Source organism: Melanerpes formicivorus, unplaced genomic scaffold (genome assembly GCF_026170545.1).
Source record: "Melanerpes formicivorus ecotype bairdi unplaced genomic scaffold, bMelFor1.0.p_v2 SCAF_93, whole genome shotgun sequence".
In the NCBI taxonomy this organism is placed as follows: domain Eukaryota; kingdom Metazoa; phylum Chordata; class Aves; order Piciformes; family Picidae; genus Melanerpes; species Melanerpes formicivorus.
In genome coordinates this window covers 552021-568966 of record NW_027142445.1, presented here as the reverse complement: position 1 = coordinate 568966, position 16946 = coordinate 552021, and positions in this window count along the sequence as shown.

Sequence of the window (16946 nt, the reverse complement as noted above, 5' to 3'; positions counted from 1 at the left end):
CCCTGCCGCCGCTCAGGGGCACCGGCTGCAGAAATAGCCTAAGGAGAGCTGAGAATTTAATTCCCGCTCTGCCTCCCCCCCCGCCACCCCGGGGAATCGGCTGCCTCCCTCCCCCCTGGGCTGCCGCTGAGCTGTGCCGCAGCCACTTCTCACACGACCTGAACTTGAAGCCCTCCCTCCTGCTCCCACCTCCCTCCCCCCCCGCACCCTTCCCCATGGAGATCCCTCTCCGGTGCAGCTCTTCCCGGTCCCTCCTGCTCCCGGGGCTGTAGTGAAAGTCGGGGTAAAACTCTGCCAGGCCTCCATGGAGCCAGTTTTGGTCCCTGGGAGCACCAAAGGGGAAAGAGGAGGTTGGAAAAGCTCTCCAGGCTCACCCAGTCCAACATCAACCCAATGCCACCATGGCCCCAGGTGCCATGGCCACACTTGAACCCCTCTAGCCATGGGGACTCCACCACCTCCCTGGGCAGCCTCTGCCAGTCCCTGACCACTCTGGCAGCCAAGAAATGTTTCCTCCTCTCCAACCTAAGCCTCCCCTGGCACCATTTCAGGCCATTGCCTCTCCTTCCATCAGCTGAGAGTAGGGAGGGAGCAGAGCCCAACCCCCAGCTCACTGCAGCCTCTTTTCATCTCCAGGTACTTCTCATCTCTCCCACTTCGTGCTGAAGCAGGCAAGAGGAGAGGACAAGGTCAGAGAGGGCTTTGGATCTGCATTACTCTCTGGTTTTACAAGGACAAGAGGCAATGGCTTGGAGCTGGGAGAGCAGAGAGTGAGTGGAGATGAGGAAAAAATTGTTGGCAGTGAGGGTGGGGAGGGCCTGGCACAGGTTGCCCAGGGAGGCTGTGGCTGCCTCCTGCCTGGAGGTGCTCAGGGCCAGGCTGGATGAGAACATGGCAGGGGGTTGGGACTGGATGCTCCTGAAGGTCCCTTCCAACCCAACCCATTCCATGCCTGGGCTGCAGCCAGTGCAGCTCAGACTTCTGCAGCATTCAGGCCTCAGCTCCTTTATTTTGTCTAATCCTTCCCAAGTAAGGAGTCTGTGGGGGCCCTGTGGGCACTGGAGGGAAGAGGCTGTGGGGAGGGCAGAGGTGAATGCAGTGCAGGGCAGAGGAAGCTTGGCTGGCTCCGAGGTGCCATGGGGAGGGATCTCAGACCTGGAATGAGCTCCGGGGGAGGCTGCTGTGCACGACACAAGGCTGTGGTGTGCAGCCCAGAAGGGCTGCTGCCCCAGGCTTTGGTCTCCTGACTGCCAAAGCTGCAGCACCCCCCTCCCAGCAGCAGGGCAACCCCCTCCCAGCAGCAGGGCAGCCCCCTCCCAGCAGAAGGGCAGCCCCTCCCCAGCCGCAGGGCAGCCCCTCCCCAGCCAGCTGCTCTCCTTGTGCTCCCATTTGCATGCCCAGCGTGTCCCAGCCCAGGAGCCTGGCTTAGGGACTCCGTGCCAGCCCCTGATCTGATAATGAATGATGATTTATTGAACATGTGGCTGAACAGCCCCAGATAAGGCAGAAACACACTTTGGAGATGCAGTGGCACCTGTAAGGAGCTGTGCCACAGCAGCCTCCTGGCTTCCCTGGCAGCTGCCACAAAGACTCCTCCTGCATGAGCTGCCAGCCTCTTCCTGCTGCTCCTCCTTCGGGGTGCACGTCCCCAGAGGACAAATGACCCTCTAAGGATAAGGTGAGAGGGCAAAGCCATCTGCCATGAGGCCTTGGGGCTTTATCTGCAGGTTCAAGAGGTGTGGAGCACCTCCCTGCCCAGGTAAGTGCCAGCTGCTGGGAGCAGTTGGACTGCAGCTCACAGAATGGCAGAGTGGGTTGGGTTGGAAGGAACCTGGAAGTTCATCCAGCTCCAAGCCCCTGCCAAGGGCAGGGACACCTCCCACCAGCCCAGGCTGCTCAGAGACTCATCCATCCTGGCCTTGAAGACCCCAGGGAGAGGACCTCCACAGGCTCCCTGTGCAGCTGGGTGCTGGAAGGAGTGTCTGGTGGCACCTCAGGTGCCCTGGGGGCACAGATCCATTCCTTCAACAGGCTGCCCAGGGATTTGGTGCAGGCACTGTGTGAATGCCTCCCTCCCACCAAATCCCACCCCTCCCGTGCTCATCCCCCCCCCACAGTTCCCCATCCTGTCGCTTGTGGACTGCACCTGCACACGGTAGAAGCCCAGGCAGGGCCTGAGAGCTGGGCTGAAGCTTCCAGACGTGATGAGTTGCTGAGCACAGCCGCAGAGAGAGTTCCACCTGCCAGCATTTCCCACCCCGTATTGCTCTGCTGCTCCCCGCAGTCGCCACAGCCAACAGCCCATGGGCTGGGGGCTGCTGTGCAGGCAGCAAGCACCTCCCTGCTGCCTGGCAGAAAGACTCACTGCAGCGTTTGTCAGGGCATTGTGCACCCCAGCCCCCTCCTCCTCCTCCCCATCAGAGCGTTCTGTGGTGCTTTAGAGGCTCTTTGATCTGACCTAATTCTTTGATGAAGCTTCACGGGACAGTAGCAGAGGTGAGCCTGGCTTGGGGAGCAGCTCAGCAGAGGTGAGCCTGGCTGTGGGGAACAGCTCAGCAGAGGTGAGCCTGGCTTGGGGAGCAGCTCAGCAGAGGTGAGCCTGGCTTGGGGAGCAGCTCAGCAGAGGTGAGCCTGGCTTTGGGAGCAGCTCAGCAGAGCCGAGCCTGGCTTTGGGAGCAGCTCAGCAGAGGTGAGCCTGGCTTTAGGGAGCAGCTCAGCAGAGGTGAGCCTGGCTTTGGGGAGCAGCTCAGCAGAGGTGAGCCTGGCTTTGGGGAGCAGCTCAGCAGAGGTGAGCCTGGCTTGGGGAGCAGCCCAGCAGAGGTGAGCCTGGCTTTGGGAGCAGCTCAGCAGAGGTGAGCCTGGCTGTGGGGAGCAGCCCTGCAGACGTGAGCCTGGCTTTGGGGAGCAGCTCAGCAGAGGTGAGCCTGGCTTTGGGAGCAGCTCAGCAGAGCTGAGCCTGGCTTTGGGGAGCAGCCCAGCAGAGGTGAGCCTGGCTTTGGGGAGCAGCCCAGCAGAGGTGAGCCTGGCTTTGGGGAGCAGCCCAGCAGAGGTGAGCCTGGCTTTGGGAGCAGCTCAGCAGAGGTGAGCCTGGCTGTGGGGAGCAGCCCAGCAGAGGTGAGCCTGGCTTTGGGAGCAGCTCAGCAGAGCTGAGCCTGGCTTTGGGGAGCAGCTCAGCAGAGGTGAGCCTGGCTTTGGGGAGCAGCTCAGCAGAGGTGAGCCTGGCTTTGGGGAACAGCTCAGCAGAGGTGAGCCTGGCTTTGGGGAGCAGCTCAGCAGAGGTGAGCCTGGCTGTGGGGAGCAGCCCAGCAGAGGTGAGCCTGGCTTTGGGGAGCAGCTCAGCAGAGGTGAGCCTGGCTTTGGGGAGCAGCTCAGCAGAGCTGAGCCTGGCTTTGGGAGCAGCTCAGCAGAGGTGAGCCTGGCTTTGGGGAGCAGCTCAGCAGAGGTGAGCCTGGCTTTGGGGAGCAGCTCAGCAGAGCTGAGCCTGGCTTTGGGAGCAGCTCAGCAGAGGTGAGCTTGGCTTTGGGGAGCAGCTCAGCAGAGCTGAGCCTGGCTTTGGGAGCAGCTCAGCAGAGGTGAGCCTGGCTTTGGGGAGCAGCTCAGCAGAGGTGAGCCTGGCTTTGGGGAGCAGCTCAGCAGAGGTGAGCCTGGCTTTGGGGAGCAGCTCAGCAGAGCTGAGCCTGGCTTTGGGAGCAGCTCAGCAGAGGTGAGCCTGGCTTTGGGAGCAGCTCAGCAGAGGTGAGCCTGGCTTTGGGGAGCAGCTCAGCAGAGGTGAGCCTGGCTTTGGGGAGCAGCTCAGCAGAGCTGAGCCTGGCTTTGGGAGCAGCTCAGCAGAGGTGAGCCTGGCTTTGGGAGCAGCTCAGCAGAGGTGAGCCTGGCTTGGGGAGCAGCTCAGCAGAGCTGAGCCTGGCTTTGGGAGCAGCTCAGCAGAGGTGAGCCTGGCTTTGGGAGCAGCTCAGCAGAGCTGAGCCTGGCTTTGGGGAGCAGCTCAGCAGAGGTGAGCCTGGCTTTGGGGAGCAGCTCAGCAGAGGTGAGCCTGGCTTTGGGGAGCAGCTCAGCAGAGGTGAGCCTGGCTTTGGGGAGCAGCCCAGCAGAGGTGAGCCTGGCTTTGGGGAGCAGGTCAGCAGAGGTGAGCCTGGCTTTGGGGGGCAGGTCAGCAGAGGTGAGCCTGGGTTTGGGAGCAGCTCAGCAGAGCTGGCAGTGCTGCTGCCTGCGCAGGATGCTGCAGCCCCGGGCACAGAGCCTCTCTCCTGCCCCCCTGCTGCTCTTCCAGCGGTGCACACCGAGCTGGCAGCTCTGCTGCAGGCAGGAGGAAGGTGTAGGGAAGGTTGGCTGCCTGAGGGTGGTGGGGGATTAGGGTTGAGTGACCACCAGAGTGACCCTGGCTGGGGCATGTGGCCCATGAGTGCTTGCCCTGCTCAGGTGCTTTAGAGCTCCCCGTGGTCTGAGTGTCCCCACAGGGAGGACAACCCTGTGGCCTGCACTGCTCTGGGGTGAGGCTCTCCTGCTCCAGCCTCCTCAGGGGGTGCTGACAGGACAGGATGGGGGACTGCAAGCCACGCAGCTCTCGGCCAGGCTCTCACACACCAGAGTGGATGTGGCCATGGGCCCAGGTCCTGCCAGGCCACGCTGCCCTGGCTGCTCAATCCCTGCACCCAGCTGTGTGCCGGTGCCCACCCTGAGCTCTGGGGGTCAGCTCCCATGGGAAGCTCAGGGAGCTGAGTCCCCTTGGCTTTGCCCTTCCCTCCTTCCCCTCCTGGTGCCTGGCTGCCCTGCTCAGCTGCTGCCTCTGGGGCTGCATGCCCTGGGGCCGGCCAGGAGGGGAGAGGCAGGGCAGGGCAGGGCGATGCCGAGCGGCAGCCTCTCCTCTGACAGATTACAGCAGAGCTAATGAGCTCATTAATTTCATTCATTAACCAAACACTGCTTGTGGAGGAGGGCAAATATTGAAGGAAGCTCAGCAGGGTCAGGAACACGTTTAATTAATGTTGTCACAGCAGCAGGGGGGAATCCATCCTGGGGCTCTGCACCAGCAGCCCTGGGGACTTCTCTTTCACATTTGATGTGGTGCTGGGGTGAGGTCCTCCTGCTGCCCCCTCCAGTGACCACAGTGCCTCAGCTGAGTTCTCAACCTCTCTGCCCCCAGCCTGGTGGTGACCAGCAGTACCCAGCTGGGTTTCTCTGTGGCTCCTCCCTTTGCCAGGCCATGCCCACTGTGATTATCCAGGTAAATTGGTGCTAACCCAAGCTCCTCAGCTTCCTGCTCCTCCAGCTGGGTGCCCTGGGTGCCAGGGTGGAATCAGAAGCACACAAAGGTGACAGGACAGAGAGAGGCTCAGGTCCTCTCCCAGCCCTCTGCAGCCTGCTGCACTTGGCTGGCTCTTTGCAGAGCCTCTGTGGCTCACAGGGGTACCAGCTGGCTTCTCATCCCAGTGCCACTCATGCCAAAGGGAACTGTGACCTGGGCATCTGGGCATGACCCAGCTGTGGGTTGAGGAGAGCTGTCCCAGAGGCACTTTTGGGGTCTCCTTTGTGGTTCCTGGGTTGGCTCTGCTGTGAGGCCCCCAGGGGACAGTCCCAGAGGCTTCCTGGCTGTGCTGCTCCCCTCTGCTCCCTCGGGGCAGTGGCAGCAGCTTGGGCACCCAGCAGGCCTCTGAAGGTCTGAGTTTCTCACTGGCAAATCACTTCTGTGTCTCCAGGTCAAGAAGCATCCCAGCAGCAACAGTCCCGGGGGGGGGGTGTGCATTGCATTTTCACCCCAAAGCCTGCAGCAGCTCCTGGCCTGGGCTTGTGCTGCTCTGTGACACTGGGGAGGTCTCCACTCTGCTGAAGGACTCTGCCTGGCAGAGGGGCAGGAGGTGGCTCTCATCTGGAGGGTAAGTCCTCAGCTGAGCTGGTGTGGGATGCTCAGAGTCACTGAGGGCAGGGCTGGAAGGGACCCCCAGAGACCAGCCACTCCAGCCCCCTGCCAGGGCAAGGCACCCAGAACACATCCAGTGGGGGCTAGAAAGGCTCCAGAGCAGGAGGCTGCACAACCTCTCTGGGCTCCAGGCTCCAGCAGCCTCCCAGTGAAGTTTTTTGCTCACATTCAGGTGGAACCTCCTGTGATTGAGTTCATCTCCATTGTGCCTTGTCCTAGCCCTGAAGATCACTGAGCAGAGCCTGGCTCCTGTCCCCCACCCCTCAGATAGAGACATCAATCAGATCCCCTCTCAGCCTTCTCCTCTGCACACCAGGCAGCCCCAGGGCTCTCAGCTCCAATCCCTTAGGCTCCCTCCCAGCCTCCCCTGGACTCCCTCCAGCAGCTCCCTGTGCCTCTTGGCCTGGGGAGCCCAGCTCTGGGCACAGCACTGCAGCTGTGGTCTAACTAGGGCTGAGCAGAGGAGCAGGAGACCCTCCCCAGCCCTGCTGGCCACACTCTCCTCAATGCCCCCCAGGATGTCCTTGGCCTGCTTGGCCCCCAGGCCACTTTGCTGTCCCATGGATAAGTTGTTAGCAGGCAGCACTCCCAGGCCCTTCTCTGCTGAGCTGCTCTCCCCTGCAGGGCTGCCTGGGGCTGTTCCTCCCCAGGGGCAGGACTCTGCCTCCTCCTTGCTGGACTTCATTAGGTTCCCCTTTGCCCAGCTCTGTGGAGAAGGACCTGGGAGTGCTGGTGGGGAGCAAGTTCCCCAGGGGCCAGCAACGTGCCCTCATAGCCAAGAGGGCCAAGGGCATCCTGGGTGCAGGAGGAGGAGTGTGGCCAGCAGCCCCAGGGAGATTCTCCTGCCCCTCTGCTCTGCCCTGGTGAGAGCTCAGCTGGGGTCCTGGGTGAGCTTCCCAGGGACAAAGAGCTGCTGGGGAGTCCAGCAGAGGCTACAGAGGTGCTGAGGGGACTGGAACATCCCTCCTGCGAGGAGAGGCTGAGAGCCCTGGGGCTGTGTAGCCTGCAGAAGAGCAGCCTGAGCAGGGGGCTGAGCAGTGTTCAAAGGGTGGAGGCTACGAGGAGGGGGCTGAGCCCTTGCCAGTGGTGCCCAGTGGCAGGGCAAGGGGCAGTGGGCACAAGGTGGATCCCAGGAGGCTTCACTTAAGCCCAAGGAGAAACCTCTCTGCTGTGAGCATGCAGGAGCCCTGGAGCAGGCTGCCCGGGGGGGTTCCAAAGCTGCCTGGACACTGTGATCCTGGGCAAAGCTGCTCTGGCAAGGGCCTGCTGAGCTCTGGAGCTGTCTGCCGGCTCCCTGACCGCTCCCTGACCGCTGCCTGCCCTCTCCCTGCCTGCTGCCTGCCCTCTCCCTGACCGCTCCCTGCCCACTCCCTGCCCGCTCCCTGCCCACTCCCTGCCCTCTCCCTGCCCTCTCCCTGCCCATTCGCTGCCCGCTCCCTGCCCTCTCCCTGCCTGCTGCCTGCCCTCTCCCTGCCCTCTCCCTGCCCACTCCCTGCCCGCTGCCTGCCCTCTCCCTGCCCGCTGCCTGCCCGCTCCGTGCCCACTGCCTGCCCTCTCCCTGACCGCTGCCTGCCCATTGCCTGCCTGCTGCCTGCCGGCTCCCTGCCCGCTCCCTGCCGGCTCACTGCCTGCTGCCTGCCGGCTGCCTGCCCTCTCTCTGCCCGCTGGCTCCCTGCCCTCTCCCTGCCCGCTGCCTGCCCTCTCCCTGCCCGCTCCCTGCCCTCTCCCTGCCCGCTGCCTGCCCTCTCCCTGCCCGCTCCCTGCCCTCTCTCTGCCCGCTGCCTGCCCACTGCCTGCCCTCTCCCTGCCCGCTGCCTGCCCTCTCCCTGCCCTCTCCCTGCCCGCTCCCTGCCCACTCCCTGCCCGCTGCCTGCCCGCTCCCTGCCCTCTCCCTGCCCTCTCCCTGCCCGCTCCCTGCCCGCTCCCTGCCCGCTGCCTGCCCACTCCCTGCCCGCTCCCTGCCCGCTGCCTGCCCGCTCCCTGCCCTCTCCCTGCCCGCTCCCTGCCCGCTCCCTGCCCGCTGCCTGCCCACTCCCTGCCCGCTCCCTGCCCGCTGCCTGCCCGCTCCCTGCCCTCTCCCTGCCTGCTCCGTGCCCGCTGCCTGCCCTCTCCCTGCCCGCTCCCTGCCCGCTCCCTGCCCGCTGCCTGCCTGCTGCCTGCCCTCTCCCTGCCCGCTTCCTGCCCGCTGCCTGCCAGCTGCCTGCCCTCTCCCTGCCCTCTCCCTGCCTGCTCCGTGCCCGCTGCCTGCCCTCTCCCTGCCCGCTCCCTGCCCGCTGCCTGCCCTCTCCCTGCCCTCTCCCTGCCCACTCCCTGCCCTCTCCCTGCCCGCTGCCTGCCCGCTCCGTGCCCGCTGCCTGCCCTCTCCCTGCCCGCTCCGTGCCCGCTCCCTGCTGGCTGCCTGCCCGCTCCCTGAGCCGCCGCAAGCAGGACCTCCACCGCCTCCCGCAGCAGCAGCGCTCTGCTCGGCAGGGTGATTAGCGCAGCATTAACGAGGTGTCTGCTCCTAATGCACTATTGATAGTGTGAGCAGATCAAAGGGCTCTGGCTGGCCGGCAGCAGAGCTGGGGTGCGCGGGGGGGCTGCTGTCATCGATTCCCACGCCTGGAGAAAGCCAGCAGGCTGCAAGGCTGAGCATAAATCGCCGAGTGCCCATGGATTAGTCCTGGGTGAGAGCTCCCTCGGCAGCTTCTGGCACTCCCGTGGCTGGCTGCCAGCTGCTGGGCGGCAGGGGAGGGCAGAGGGCAGGAGGAGAGGGGCTGCCGGGGCTGCTCTGCTGGGGACCAGCTTGCCCTCTGCTTGCTCCCTCCCTCCCCCCTCGGCTTCTCCTTGCTTGCTTCTTTAGGGCAACAGGATGAGACCATGTTGGAGCTGGTGAGCTCATCCCCCGCCCCCCACATCCCTGAGGCTGCTGCCCAGCCCGGGGGAGCCTCACTGGGTGACCCCCCCCCCCCCCCCCCCCCCCCCCCCCCCGCTGCTGCCCAGCTGGGCTGGGTGGGATGTGCCCGTGTGGTGCTGAGGGGGCTCAGCACTGCTCTGGCAGTGCTCAGCACCAGGACACAAGGCTGTGCTGGCAGGACCATAGGACCAGCATGAGGGGCTGGGATGACCTCTGGGGATCATGGAGCTCAGTGCCCCTGCCAGGGCAGGATGAGGGCTTTGTCCCCCTGCTCCGGGGATGCAGCAGTGCTGGTGGCACAGCTCAGGTCCCTCTGAGGATGGCAAGGGCTGGGTTGCTGTTCCTGCTTCCTTTGAGAGAGGACACAGTGCACACCACTGTGCTGAGGCTCTGGCATGCCAGGAATGCCTGCTGGGGCAGGGTCCTGCTGGGGCAGGGTCCTGCTGGCTGGTTGGTTGCAGCCTTCCTGGTCACCCAGCTGGGAAGTGCCTGCAGCAAGGCAGTGGAGCTGTGTCCTTGGCTGGCAGATGTCTGCAGGGAGCTCTGGGGCTGTACCAGGGCAGTGTGGCCGGTGCCCAGGAGGCAGATTGCGATGGTTTGCCTGCTGAGCTGCTTGGACCACCCCTCCTGCTCCTGCCAGATGGGCCCTGGGCAGGGCCAGCCTGTGCCTTGTGCCTGAGTGCCAGGGCCTGGTCTGCAGCCCAGCGTGGGAGGAGGCCAAATCCCTGCCTGCATGGAGCCTGCTGGCAAGACCTCCCTCTCCCTCAGGCAGGGCAACAGCAGAGCAGGACCTGGGAAAGGTCCTTGCAGGTCCAGCACAGCCACAGGGCAAGAGAGAGCCTGGTCTGAGGGGATGGCCCAGGGCAGCAGGTGTGAGCCAGGGGAAGCTGGCAGGGCTCAGCCAGGCCTGGGTGGCCTTGGCAAGAGCCTGCAGAGCTGGGAGGCTGGCAGCAGTTCCATGCCCTCAGTGCCATGTGCTGCCCTTTCTCAGGATGCTGAGGCTCTGGGGCTGGCCAGCAAGCCACCCACTGCCTCCTCTGAGCCACTGCTCACACTGGGCATGGGCTCCCAGGGCCAGGCAGCCCTGTGCCAGCAGCCTGCCTCTCGGTGCCAGCTGCCCTGTGCCTGGGGCTGTGCTCCAGTGCCATCTGCATGCATCAGAGCAGAGCTCCCCCAGGGCTGCCTGGCTCCCTGCACAGCCAGGGCACAGCAGGGACGTGGCACAGGCTGGGGACCTGGAATGGCATCGAGTGGAAGGGTTTAGCTTCTGGGTGGGGCTTGACCAGGGAACTTGTGGGGGTGGAAACAAAAAGCCTCCAAAGGCCAATTGCTGCCTCCTCTGCTGCTGCTCAGGGGCAGGAACTGGGCTCAAGGAGCAGCTGGCAGCAAGAGCCTCCCAGAGCTGCAGCCCAGGACCTCAAGTTCGATGCTCAGGATGCTTGAATCCCTGCCAGTGGGAGAGAGGAACTTTTCCTCTCAACCTTTCCAGCTGGAAAAGGCAGCCCAGGGAGGCTGTGAACACCTGGAGGTGTTCAAGGCCAGGCTGGCTGAGGCCCTGAGCACCATGTGCTGGTGGGAGGTGTCCCTGCCCAGGGCAGGGGGCTGGAGCTGGATGAGCTTTGAGGTCCCTTCCAAGGCAGTGAATCAAAGCATTTATAGAACCAGAAGCAAAGCACAACTCTGCCAGAAGAGCCCTGAAGGTAGGCCCCAGTCCCCAGCCTGGGGATTCCAGCAGGACTCAAAACTGTTGCAGAATTCCTTTTCTCTGGGGGGGGTGGGGAGGGGAAAGTCTGTTCAAGGAGAGAGCTGCTGCCTGCTTTGGAGCTGAAAGGCAAAGGCTTTTTTTGCTGCCTGCTGTAGCAGTGGCAGCTTCTGCTGTCAGAATTGATGGCTTGGAGTCTCAGGATACTTCAGGCTCCACTACTTATGCTCCCTTAATTGAGGTATTACCCATACCAGGGACTTGTTTTTAGCACCATCCTTTCCCTTTCTGCTGTTGTTCATGGCTCAGTGGCTGCCTTGGAGGCTGAGCTTGGGGCTCTCTCCAGAAGGTAAACACAAATCCTATCAAAAACACCAGAGAGAGGAAGTCTAAATATAACTCTGCCACACTCTGAGCCTTCTGTGCAGCAGCAGTGGAGGAAAGTGAGGGGTGGCTGGGGTCTGGCTGAAGAGCTGAGCGAGGGAAGCAGGAGCAGCATCCTGCTGGTGGCCTTCAGAGCTGCATCTGGCAGCCCCGGTGCCAGGTGTCCCTCATGGATGTGACAACACAGTGAGGCAGGAGGTCAAAACAGAGCCACAGAGGGGCTCAGCTTGGAAGGGACCCCAGAGCTCATCTGCCCCAACCCCCTGCCATGCCCAGGGACAGCTCCCAGCTAGACTCAGCTGCTCCAGACCTCATCCAGCCTGGTCCTTGAACACCCCCAGGCAGGAGGCAGCCACAGCCTCCCTGGGCAGCCTGTACCAGAGTCTCAGTACCCTGGCACTGAACAACTTCTTCCTCAGCTCCACTCTGACCCTGCTCTGCCTCAGCTTCAAACCATTCCCCCTTGGCCTGGCCCAGACCCCCTCAGCAAACGTCTCTCTGCAGCCTTCCTGCAGGATCCCTTCAGGTCCTGGCAGGCAGCTCTGAGGTCCCCCTGGAGCTCCTCCTCAGACTCTTTGGTGCTTGTTTTAATCCCTGAGGAGTTCTGCAGAGGGCTCTGTGGCAGCAGGGTGGAGGTGAGGCTGACTCCTTGCTTGCTGTGGCATTTTACACCCCTGGGGCAGGCTCCCCTTGCCTCTCCTCCCTGGGAGGGATGTCTCCACTTGGGGACAAACAATACTTTCCCTTCTCCTCATTATTTATTTCCCTGTGGAATATTTAAAGGTGCTCAAGCTCCCTGTGCCTGGGAGCTGGAGAGCCAGAGGCAGCATCCCTAAAACACCAGCAGGGACAGGGGATGTGTGAGCAGGATGGGGAAGGAGCTCAGCTGGGCAGCTGCTGTGGTGAGTCAACCTCTTCCTTTCCACTGGGATGGGTAAGAGCTTGTCCTGAGGCAGCTGAAACGAGGAAGGGGCTGAGTGGATGGCACTGGGTCCAGTCCTGGGCTCCCCAGTTCAGGGGAGATGGGGAACTGCTGGAGAGAGCCCAGCAGAGAGCCATGGAAGTGATGAGGGAACTGGAGCCTCCATCCTACACAGAGAGGCTGAGAGCCCTGGGGAAGAGCAGCCCCAGAGGGGACCTGATCAGTGCTGATCAATAGCTAAAGGGTGGAGGAAAAGCGGCTGGGGCTGGGCTCCTGTCAGCGGTGCCCAGGGATAGGGCAAGGAGCAGCAGGCTCAAAGCAGAACCCAGGAGGCTTCACTTGAACTTAAGGAGAAACTTCTTTGGTGTGAGGCTGCTGGAGCCTGGAGCAGGCTGCCCAGAGAGGTTGTGGAGTCTGCTCTGGAGCCTTTCCAGCCCCCCCTGGATGTGTTCTGTGTGCCCTGCCCTGGGTGCCCTGCTCAGGCAGGGGCTTGGACTCCTCTGCTGCCCTCCCCTCCTGCCCTCCCCTCTCTCCCCTTCCCACCTGGATCATTAAATCTGAGGTTATGGGTGGGGGGAAGGAGGAGAGTCAGAGCCCTCCCTGGCTGGGGTCCTTGTGCCATCCTTGCTGCCACAGCGAGCAGGCATCCAGGCTGGCTCCTGCTTTGCTGTTGTTGTTTGTTGTCTGTGGTCTATTTATGACCAAAGGATGGTGGTGCTGGTGGTGAGACATCGATCAGAGGGCTCCCAGCCACCTCCTTGCTCTCCCTTTAGCCAGGCCTGAGAGATGCCTGGCAAAGTTTGCAGCTCTCACAGCCTCCTTCCCTCCCTCTGGCTCTTTGTCCTCCCCAGCCTGCAGAGCAGTCCCCAGCCCCAGTCCTGCTCCCTGCTGGGTGCTGCTGTCCCAGGCCACACAAAGTGAAAGTGTTTCCAGGGCTGGACAAGAGCACCCCAGGGAAGGCAGCAGGGGAAGTGGCACAGGGGAGTCCTTTCTGAGCTGCACTTGGACCTGAGGAGAAACTTCTTTCCTGGGGGGTGGCAGAGCACTGGAGCAGGCTGCCCAGGGATGTAGTGGAGATTTCTTCACAGCTTCACAGACTGCGTCAGGTTGGAAGGGAGCCCCCAAGAGCATCTTGTTCAACCCCCCTGGGGGCAGCAGGGACAGCTCCAGCTGGAGCAGGCTGCCCAGGACACATCCAGGCTGAGGGACACATCCAGGCTGAGCTTGGATGTCTCCAGGGATGGAGCCTCAGCTATTGATAGACATTGATCAGATCCCTCTCAGTCTTCTCCTCTCCAGAACTAACCACCCCCAGGGCTCTCAGCCTCTCCTCCCCAGACAGTGTTGCAGCCCCTTCAGCATCCTTGGAGCCCTTCCTTGGATTCTCTCCAGCAGATCCCTGTCCCTCCTGAGCTGGGGAGCCCAGACCTGGATGCTAGACTCCAGGTGAGGTCTCAGCAGGGCACAGGAGAGGGGGAGGAGAACCTCCCTGGATCTGCTGGCCACACTCCTCTGAATGCCCCTTGGACCCCATTGGCCTTCCTGGCCCCCAGGGCACAGTGCTGCCCCATGCAGACCTTGCTGCCCCATGCAGGACTTGCTGCCCTCCAGCACTCCCAGGTCCTTCTCCCTGGGGCTGCTCTCCAGCAGATCCCCTCCCAGCCTGTGCTGCTGCAGTTGGTTCTTCCTGCCCAGCTGCAGGACTCTGCCCTCCTCCCTGCTGACCCTCAGCAGGTTCCTCTCTGCCAGCTCTCAGCCTACCATCTCCTCTCAAAAGGCAAAGCTCTGCTGCCTGCATCCCCTTCCTTCCTGCCCATCTGAAGTGAGCCCCAGCCTCCTAAGCCCCAGCCTTGGAAGGTGTCATGGAGCCTGCGCTGGGCTGGGGGTGGTGCAGGAGCCAGAAGCCTCTTTGCTGCCCCAAAGGGAAGCAGCAAGCAGCTCCTCTGACACGGGGCTGAGCCCCTGGCAGGGGCAGGATTCCTCTGGCTGTAAATCGGGCTGTATGCAGAAAAGCTGCAGGATTGATCTCTCTGGGTGGCTGGGTAAGAGTTAATCAATAAAATAACAGTTGCCAGCTTCTTATGAGCAAGGAGCTGGTTAGAAAGTTGATGAATGGGCTGAGCTTGCATCACTCTAATTAAAGCACTGCATGGCTTCTCCTGTAATTGATATTTAATGCTCCTATGGAAAGCTGCTCCTCCAAGAGGAACAAGAGCTTAGGCAATTATCCACCTGTGGATGGGGCAGAGCAGAGCCCTGGCCCTGCTTGCCTCATCCAGCAGCAGGAAAACAGGGAGCAGAGGGTGGGCTGCTGCTGGACAAGAGCAGAGAGCAACCTCCCTGTGACTGGAGAGATGGAGGAGGTCAGGGAATGCCTCTGAAGACTTGAAGACAGCTCCTGTGAGGAGCAGCTGAGGGAGCTGGGGGTGTTCAGCCTGGGGAAGAGGAGGCTGAGGGAGACCTCATTGCTCTCTGCAGCTCCCTGAGAGGAAGCTGGAGCCAGCTGGGGCTTGGGCTCTGCTCCCCAATCTTGGGGGATAGGAGCAGAAGGCCTCAGGCTGCACCAGGGGAGGTTTAGTTTGGGGATTAGAAGGTCCTGCCCTGACACAGGGGTTGGACTCCAGGATCCTTCGAGGTCCTTTCCAGCTCCTACCACTCTGTGACTCTGGGTTTGGTCCTAACCTCTCTGTTCCCTGTCCCTCACTCCAGAGCTTCCTCCCTGCAGAGGTCTCCAAGCACAGGGACACTGTAGGTGCTGGTGCCAGTGTGTGTGTGAGGCTCTGTCCTCACTGCAGCCTGCAGTGCCAGGCTTGGCCTTTGTGCCACAGCACAGGGGGCAGCTGTGATGGGACACTGATGGGCTGGGGCTAAGCAGGGATGCTGCAGGCAGCCTCCCAGCCCTCAGCTTGGCAGCACAGGGCTGGGAAAGCCCATTGAGAGCATCTAGTCAAACACCAACCCAGCACAACCATGGCCCCAAGTGCCATGGCCACAGGGTTCTGGAACTCCTCCAGGCATGGGGACTCCACCACCTCCCTGGGCAGCCTCTGCCAGTCCATGACCACTCTGGCAGCAAAGAAATTGTTCCCAATCTCCAACCTAACCCTGGCTACTCTTTCCTACCCCCATCCTTGTAGGGAGGTCACATTGAGGCTTGTCCCCCTGTTGAGAGCCATCATTGCCTCCTCCCACCTCCAACCCCCCCTTGCTGGCCTCCTGTGGGGGTGGATGTGTGCCCTGAATCACACAGTGCCCCAAGCAAGCCTGACCTGCAGCTCTCCTCACACTCACACCCAGCCCTGATGCATTATTAGCACTTGGGTTTGTTTTTCTTTCCCTTGCAGGCAGGAGTGGGAGGAGGCTGGATGGTGCTAAGCTGTGTTCATTGCACGTCTGCTGCATATCTAACAGGGCTGAGTGACCTCCCTGAAGAGGCAGAGCAGCCTTTGCACGGCATCATCATTCCCCACCGCTCCAGGAGTGCCTTGGGATCTCCTGCTGCAGCAGGGGGACTTCCAGACCTCACGAGCTGGGTGATGGAGACTGCTGGGGCTGGGCTGGTGGCTGCCCAGGTGCACAGCAGAAAACCTCTCTTTATTTTGTAGTCTGGGGGGGAAATGATGGTTGAACTGAAATGGCTTCAAACCAGAGCAGAGCAGACTGGGACTGGATGTGAGGAACAAGTTCTGCAGCAGGAGGCTGCTGGAACACTGCAGCAGGTTGCCCAGGGAGGTGCCAGGTGAGGCCCCAGCCCTGGAGATACTCAAGGTGAGGCTGGACAGGGCTCTGGGCAACCTGCTCCAGTGGAGGATGTCCCTGCTGGGTGCAGGATTTGGGCTGGGTGAGCTCTGGAGGTCCCCTCCAGCCCATTCTGTGACTCTGGCCAGCAGAGGAATCAGTAGCAGACAGCTATCAATTAATTAGTGATAAGAGACAGGTCCAGAGGGCTCCCTGAAGTAACTGCTAGGAGCTTGTGTCTGCCACAGGAGCCTGGGCCACTGCAGGGGGGCCTGGGCTCCCCCAGGCTGGGGGCTCCTAGGGCTCTTCTTCACTGATGTGGTCTCCTGGAGGCCCTGCTTGCTGCTGGGGGGCAGGGAGCTGGTGGAAGCCTTCTCAAGCAGAGCAGGAGGGCTCACATGCTGAGATGTGGTTTGCAGTCCTTCCACTGAGCTTCCCTCACTCAGAGCCTTTCACTCCTTTCCCTCATTCCTAGGCTCATTCCCTGGACAGTAGAATTCTGATTCAAAGTGCAGAGGTTGGAGACTAATTCTGTCAGCCTGAGATGGACCAGAGAAGCTCTCCCCAGGTACCTGAGGTACTGCTCTGTGATAGATTGGAAGACTGGGTCCAGTCCTGCGCTCCCCAGCTCAGGAAGGACAAGAGGCTGCTGGAGAGAATCCAGTGGAGAGTCCCTGAGCTGCTGAGGGCACTGCAACGGCTCTGATCTGGGGAAAGGCTGAGAGGAGAGAAGGCTGAGGGAGACCTCATTGCTCTCTGCAGCTCCTTGAGAGGAGGCTGCAGCCAGGTGGGGGTTGGGCTCTGCTCCCCAGTCTCAGGTGATGGAAGGAGAGGCAATGGCCTGAAACAGTGCCGGGGAGGCTGAAGTTGGAGAGGAGGAAAAATGTCTTTGGTGCCAGAGTGGTCAGGGCCTGGCAGAGGCTGCCCAGGGAGGTGGTGGAGTCCCCATGCCTGGTGATGACCAAGAAGCTGTGGCCATGGCACTTGGGGCCATGGTTTGGGGTCCCTGGTGGTGCTGGATGGTCCCAGAGGGCTTTCCCAACCCAACCACCTCTGGGCTCCTATCCCGAAGGGGCAGGAGGGGAGAAACAAATCTGCCCGTGGCCGGGCTCCCCTCTGCCCGCAGGCGGGCTCCCCTCCGCCTGGCTCCCCTCTGCCCGCTGCCGGGCTCCCCCCTGCCCGCTGCCGGGCTCCCCTCCGCCCGCGCCCGGGCTCCCCTCCGCCAGCCGCCAGGCTCCCCCCTGCCCGCAGGTGGGCTCCCCTCCGCCTGGCTCCCCTCTGCCCGCAGCCGGGCTCCCCCCTGCCCGCAGCCGGGCTCCCCTCCGCCTGGCTCCCCTCTGCCCGCCGCCGGGCTCCCCTCTGCCCGCAGGTGGGCTCCCCTCTGCCC